This window comes from Macadamia integrifolia, chromosome 3 (assembly GCF_013358625.1).
Source record: "Macadamia integrifolia cultivar HAES 741 chromosome 3, SCU_Mint_v3, whole genome shotgun sequence".
Taxonomy (NCBI): Eukaryota; Viridiplantae; Streptophyta; class Magnoliopsida; order Proteales; family Proteaceae; genus Macadamia; species Macadamia integrifolia.
This window is the reverse complement of record NC_056559.1, coordinates 481,689-489,011: the sequence shown is the minus strand read 5'-3', so window position 1 is coordinate 489,011 and position 7,323 is coordinate 481,689. Positions and strand designations below refer to the sequence as shown.

The following is a 7,323-nucleotide window of genomic DNA, read 5'->3' as shown; positions in this document are numbered from 1 at the left end:
AAAAAAAAAAAAAAAAAAAAAAAGAAAAGAAAAGAAAGAAAGCATAGATAATTCAATGTGGAACATGGCAAAAGGACCTGACAAATCCAGCTATTCAGCCTGATGGCTTCTTCCACTTCCACCCCCCACCAGGGAGCAGGAAGAGGGGTGGGAGACAGGACAATTGACACCTTATGCTCCAAAGCAGTTCTGCACATTCTAACATCCTCAAAAGCATCCACAATGCCAACTCAGTGGAAAAAGGGCCAAACTTATACAAATAAGAGGCCAACAGAAAAGGAGTCGGGAGAAGAGGAGTGATCCCCACACTTTCTGACACTTTGCCTCTTGGTAGGTTTGTCTACGTAAATTCAAACGTCATATGCCTTTCCAATCCCTTGTACAATGAACTAGAATAGATCTCCTTTAAGATCATAACCGCACTAAAAGTAAACGAATCAAGATTTAATTAGATTGATCAGCTAGACAGACTGATGCAGATCAATTAAGATGAATCTGCAGGTGATGAGTCTATTCCAAGATTCTGTTTCAAGTGTCAATATTTGCCCAGATCTACCAATCAAATTTATCTGGATACATCAGATCAAATTGTTCGGATTCAAGGGAAAATATGTAACAGAATTCAAATAAGATTTTCCAGATTTAAAGATAAGGAATAAACTAGCTATATAACAGAGGTTGATGGATGGACATTGTACAGGAGATGGCATACGAAACTTAAATCCTAAAAATTAAGATCTAAATGAAGTAATGAACATGCGATGGAAGGGATGTGAATTGGTGATGAAGAGAGAGAGAAGATAATAAGAGGAAGAGAGGACGGAAAATCCTCTTACCAAATAAAGAGAGAGAGAGAGAGAGAGAGAGAGAGAGAGAGAGAGGGCTAGTCCATTACCAAATCAACAAAACTAAATCCATTCAACATAATCGTAGGGAGAGGTCACATCTTTTATAGAAAATCCAAAAAAAATCTGTATCCAGGACTCTAAGACAGCTAATCAACTTTTCTTATAAGTACTCTAGTTTCCTTATAATAACTTAAAACAAACAACTCCACCTCTAACCCATGACTACGGCAGCTTGACAGAACCCATGTAAGTAAACTTTTAACCCAAAAAAAAACTAATACCACATCAAATCTACAACCTTGACTTTGAGATCAAACCACATCAAACACATCTGACCTTGCTCTTACATTACAAACCTTATTAAAAAGTTAGAGACATCAAATTCATCAAGCATTAGAACAAAGCCACAACTTAAGCGTGCCACATATTATGTGGACAGTGTCCAGCAGAAAAATGAAGTCATATCATATGGCATTCAGAAGGATTGAAACTGAAGAATTTATTATGATAAGAAAGCCACTAAGAGTAAAGTAAGAAGTGCTTGGCCTGCTATTCTGCTTGTAGACAGTTGCAACCCACAGCAAAAAGGCACCCACCTAGGCATGCGGTATATGTAATATAGAAATGATAAATTTATATAATTATGCTTATATACAAAATAGGATCCATATAAATGCAATATGATATAATTATGCTAGTAGTGACTTATTACTGAAAAAGTAAAAAATAAAAACCAGCATATAATAAACAAAGCATAGGATATAATATAAGCACATTCATCAAAAAAACAAAACAATAAACATAAATCAACATAGAACTGATATCATATAAGGCATATCGTCACAAGGCCACAAGACGACAATGCCCAAGTGTCCAAGGAGATCATCGCCTTTCTTGCATCAAACAAGGCCTTTCGTCACCTTAGACCCAAGAAGGTGCTTAGACGCCTAGATGGCCCTTGGCGTGCCTTTGACAACTATGGTATGCTTAAATTATATCTCTCTAATCATCTCCTCTATGAGCATTGACTGATTACTTTCAGGTTTATCCCCTCTCTTAATAAAACGTTTTCCTATCTTCCCCTGCTGAGAGGTTAGTGAAACCTTTACGGCCCTATTACAGAACCTCAAAAAATAAAAAGAAAAAAGAAAGAAAGCCTACACGTACCCGAGCAAGGAGCCTTCGGAGTAACCTCCAGGGAAATACTGGTTTTGCAACAAAACCAAAGGTATACAGTATGGGAGAGATGAAACCGCTGTAAATGAAGAATAATTGCCTCGCAAGTAGGTATCTTTAGCAAATCATACTCTCTAGATACCTATAAGAATAAGGATTATCACTTTCAACACCACCAAGAAAAGTAAATAAGGGTAAGAAATATAAGAAAAATAGGAATGCATAATCCTTTATGTTAATAAATTATTTGCAAGTAATGTGCATTGGATTTCAAAAAAAAAGATGCAATCATAATGACAGAAGCTGTGAACAATGAAGAGTTGCAGGAAGAGCTCATGGAGGCATCTTTGTTTATGTTGAACTCTCAGAACCAAAAAGATTAAGCCTTCAAATTAAAGGCATGGAAACATAAATTTTATCTCTTGAACTCTCAGCATAAAAAAGAATAAGGCTCCAACTGGTATTAATGCAATAATGTTAACCTTAAAATGCTGCAAGTTATGGGACAGGAATACAAGTACGCAACAATGAGATTTTGGGTTGCTAGTGAAAAAAAGTGTTTTATGGGAGAACTGATAGATCTTGAGTAGATTTATTGTTTGAAAAATGAATTTCTATAACCCCCCCAAAAAAAGGTTTTCAAATACGAAATATAGGGTTTCAAAAGGACAATTATCGAAAGAAAAAAAAAAAAAAAAAAAACACCCTGATCTTGATCAAACTTGAAACCTAGAAGAATAACCCAACAATGGGGTGTGCTTGAGAAAAAACTGATTTCTCACATGCACTTAAGGGACTGGTTGCCTGTTGTCTCTGACAAGGCAACCCTTAAAACTAGACATGTGGTCACAACTGTAACAATAATTACATTCTTCTCTTGGGAAACCACCATGTGCAACTATACCATGCCAGATCCGTTTCTAATGGCAAATTCTTCCCCTCCATCAATCCCCCGCACCCCCCCCCGGCGGAAGAAAGAACACATGAAATATATCATAGTTCGGACATTCATATGACCAGCTATGTTACCTGGACACACTGTTTTGTACTAAAAATGAAGTATTAGACATGGGAGTGGTCCCTCTAAAATGTTCCAGCCAACATAAAAGACCAGATCACCAGTAAATGAAGAAGGATCTCCAAGTTACATGGGTAAGTAAATGTTAGACTTCTTAAGGGAAACCAATTTTTGATCTATAGATGAAATCAACCAGCAACACTGATCAGGTCAGACAAGATGATGATTTGTCAAGCCAGTACCATCCATAAATTCTTTAAGATCCTTGCACAACTCCCCCTACCTAGCATGCATCTGAATTAACAGGAATCTGGAGAACAAATGAAATGGTCTTAAAAAAGTTTTAATGATAAGATAACTCAGGTGGCTAGTCAAGAGATGGGTGGGAGATGGCCACTGGATCAGATTGTTTGAATAATTGCTTTCCTTAAAGGGTGCTGGGAACTTATCAAAGTCATTGTCTAGGATTATAAGGATTCAAAGGGAGGATAGTGAAGAACAGCACAAATTCCACATTCATCACTCTTGAAAAAGGAAAAAAAAAAGTTGGGCTTCATAGGCAGATTGTTATCAAAGCATCAAATAAGCCACCACCTGGGCATTTTGGGGCATGAACTGCCCAACTTATACACAAATCAGGAACTACAAGCAAGTCAGTTCCCTATGTCCCAACTATTTAATGACTCAAGAATCAAATCACTGAGCGCATCATGTCAGAAACTTTTAGGGGTTTATCGGTCAAACCCTTCTCTTTTCTAATTTTGCTAAGACTTTGTTTTGTTTAAAAAAAAAAAAAAACAAACAAACTAACAAACAACCACCACCACCACCTTCATGCTGGGCATTTCAGCTCACAACATGAGAGGTATTCTTCACATTTTCTTTTAGCATTCAGAACAATTGTACAACTAATACTATGTTCCCTTCTATCTAACATACTTTATTGCATTTTTTGTGGTCTTTATTTCCGTCAATATGTTATACTACCCTTTAATTATAGAAATTTCCATATCTTTTTGTTATCTAGTGATCTCATATGCATTGACAAGTCAATTGCTCACATCAAGAGGCCTGAAATCCTATGTATCAAGTCAATGTATTGACATGAGTATTTGATCCATAGGATTAAAAGCCGTCAGTCTCATAGGAAGACCATACAAGATTATCTCTGAAGTACTTCTAAAAGATAGGGGCAAAAGAACATAGGAGGGATGAGTTTAAAGAAAATTTTCAGTGTTCCATGAGTGTCTATTATCTTCCCAGTTGCTCCAGAAAGTAATAGCTTCCCTAAATTTTCAACTGAAAGCAAAGCACAAGAAGTCCAAACAAGACACATGAAGTAGGGAAAAGAAAAAGTAACAATGAAGAGAGCTTTTTACGTATAGTATCAGTGAAGAGAACTGGACAGGCAAGCTTTGATTCTATAGCCAGGCACCCAATCAAGCTAAAGAGAGCTATCAAGGATCAGAAAGAATATCCATTCAGAAAGTTAGGCAGCCAAATTAGGACCAAAAAGCTGAATAAACTGCATCCTTGCTTTCATATTTCAACCAAAAATCACCTTTCTCAGAAACAAAAAGGACATCTCATTGATCAGAAAGAAGTAAATACTGTAGATATGGCAGTTTATCACTCTTGTGAAAAACTACAAATTCATGTCAGCTAAAAGAGCCAAAATTCTAAAGAAAATTAGGAATACCTGTCTTTACTGTCAGCTTATTCAGTATAAATTAACTGTGCCCTGGAAAAAACAAATGAAAGACATGAGAAGATTAAACACGACGGCAAATATCATGAAAAACAGCCATCACGCTTCGGACACAGTGACTTCTGAATAAAAGTTTAAATTTTCACAACCTGTTTTAAAGAAAAAGTAGATTAAAATTGGAAAGAAAAAAGAAAAGGCGCTCCAATAACTCGTGGCACAGCGACGCATCTAGCGCCTACACAACAACTTCCCAATTTGAGACACCACAGACTCTGAGCGGCCAAAAGAATATCATTAAATATGCAAAGCTAAAGTACTAGCCCAATCAAATTCTACGATTCGATTTCTTAAGTAGACATCGAAATTCTCGAGTAAATGAATCTTATAAACAAATCAAAGACCCGGTCGAAATAGCAGCTCCAACTGCCGGTTACACAAAAAAAAAATGTTTTTGAAGCCCAGAGTTGAAGGAGATAGAACGAAAACAACAGAGAATTGAAAGAAAGAGAAATAAGTTTTTTCCAGTCTGAAAATTCAGATCAATCGGAGTTTCCCAATGCCGAATACCAAAACGAAATTTAAGAACCAAAGAAAAAAAGGATAACGCGAAGACGACAAAGAAGAAAGGGAATCAAATCGGGGAGGTTTCGTTCAAACTAGGGCTCCAAAATCTCAAAAAATAAAAGATACTGAAACTTCCATGGATGGAAAGGGGTAAGCAGACGGAAATCCTGAAAGAGGAAATTACCTCTCTATCTCTCGCAATTCTGCTGCTGCTTCTCTCGCCTGGAAACGGAAGAAGTTAAGGAGGCACAACACACTCGCGTGCACGGCTGAGAAGGAAAACTTGCGAGTGCAAGTAAACGCAAGAGAGAGAAAAATCCTTTGCCTACTTCCTAAGAACTCACCCCTCCCCCTCCCCCTCCCTCCCCCCCTTTACTTTTATTATGTTCAATTATTAATTTTATTATTATTATTATAATGAGGGATTTTTTTTTTTTTTCTTTTTGGGGGTGGGGGGTGTTGGTGTTGGTGTTGGTGTTGTGGAGGGAGCGTGGGGTTGATTAGGGATATACATGCTCATACATAAATTAACCCTAAATAAAACACCTATGCATGGTTTTTTTTTTTCCTTGGGAGGAGCCGAGGAGGTTGGGGCGTGGCTTATCCCCGATCACTTGAAATTTTTTTTTTTTTGCTAGAAGATCACTTGAAATTACTGATGCTATGTTTGAGTGCCAAGAAAAATGAAGAAAAGAAAAGAAAAAATGAAATTGAGGGAATAAATATATATGTAAATCAATTATTATATAATTATATTTTTGTCTTATTAATTTTTTTTTTCTTGACAACCAAACGAAGTACACAAAATCAAATTGGATTAGATTAATCATCGGATTTGACTCAGATTAAGTTTTAAAAGGTTCTCTATAATCTACAAAAAAAAAAATTCTCTATAAAAAGATTTTTTTTTTCTCTAATACATTAAAAGTTTAGAGTAATGGTGTTAGTATATGGTATTGGTCCCAATTGATGTCAATATTGATATGGATTGGCTATTTTAGGTTAGAATGGACCATTTCAGCCCTCAAAATACCAATACCAATACCAATACGCGCCAGGAGCGGCGCTGTGGTTCACGCGTTGAGGAAGGGCATGTGGACTCGGGTTGGAAAGTCATCAAGCCCTTAAAGTAAAGAATCTAGGCAGAGGGAAGTTCTAGCGCTCTTTTCGCTCCTAGACAAGCATTAAGAGGTTCGAATCCCCTTCAATAGTGCGATCAAGTGCTCGATTGGATTGAGAAGAAGGTCAGCCCTGATCTAATATATTCAATATTTCGTAATATGAGTTGAGCTTCCACTCGTCAAGACCATTTTTTGACTTTTTTTTTATCCTCCAATGATGCCAATACAACCGATCCATATTGGTAGTTGAGGATATGATGTACAAGGGAGTATCAAGTATGAACTATGTTGTCCTTACAATAACTATAGGGTAACTTAATGCACTATAGTGGGGAGAGTAAAACTCAAATATCTATATAGGTTTGTATTTGGTTATTTACATCTGAATGGAATTTTTTCTTCAACCATTGTAAACACAAGAATCTCTTGGCCTTTATTCTTGTTGGATGGGACTTATTGGACATTCGAAGGTAGTTTTGAACTTCTTATAATATTGAGACTAAAAATTATGATCGTTTGTTGAAGGCAATACTTTCTTCTTCTATCAAATATGGGAATACCTTCACCATGAGGTAAAGAAAAACTTTATTTTAAATATTTTCACCCTTTGTCCTATATGATCAGCCGCGTATTTGAATTTGAAAAGACAAATAAGTTGTAGCTTACCGATTGAAATAGTTTATTTTGCAATGAATCATGGGTCATGATGTGAGATGGTGATTGCCCATGTTTAACATATCTATCGCAACTTTCTATTTACCTCTTCCTTCCCTCACCCCCTACCCGCTACCTCCTACCTCTTCCTTCCCTCACCCCCTCTGAGTTAGACTCTTCATTGATTTTGTATATTTGTCCAAAATGAGTTTGATTTTTTTTTTTTTTTTTTTT

The 7,323-nt window shown here is 36.5% G+C and overlaps 1 protein-coding gene across 2 annotated transcripts in view; it reads right to left on the bottom strand.

The window, feature by feature from the left end:
• The window catches only part of LOC122073900 (protein RMD5 homolog), a 13,968-nt gene extending 8,309 nt beyond the window's left edge, over positions 1–5,659 (bottom strand). Inside the window, exons 1-3 of one of the 2 annotated variants that reach the window (XM_042638591.1) lie at positions 5,499–5,659; positions 4,742–4,783; positions 2,016–2,166 (exon numbers count right to left, since the gene is read on the bottom strand). The gene's annotated coding sequence lies outside the window, so the exon portion shown is untranslated. The remainder of the gene's footprint in view (positions 1–2,015; positions 2,167–4,741; positions 4,784–5,498) is intronic. The other variant, XM_042638592.1, reaches the window with a different exon arrangement.
• Between the last annotated feature and the right edge of the window lie 1,664 nt (positions 5,660–7,323).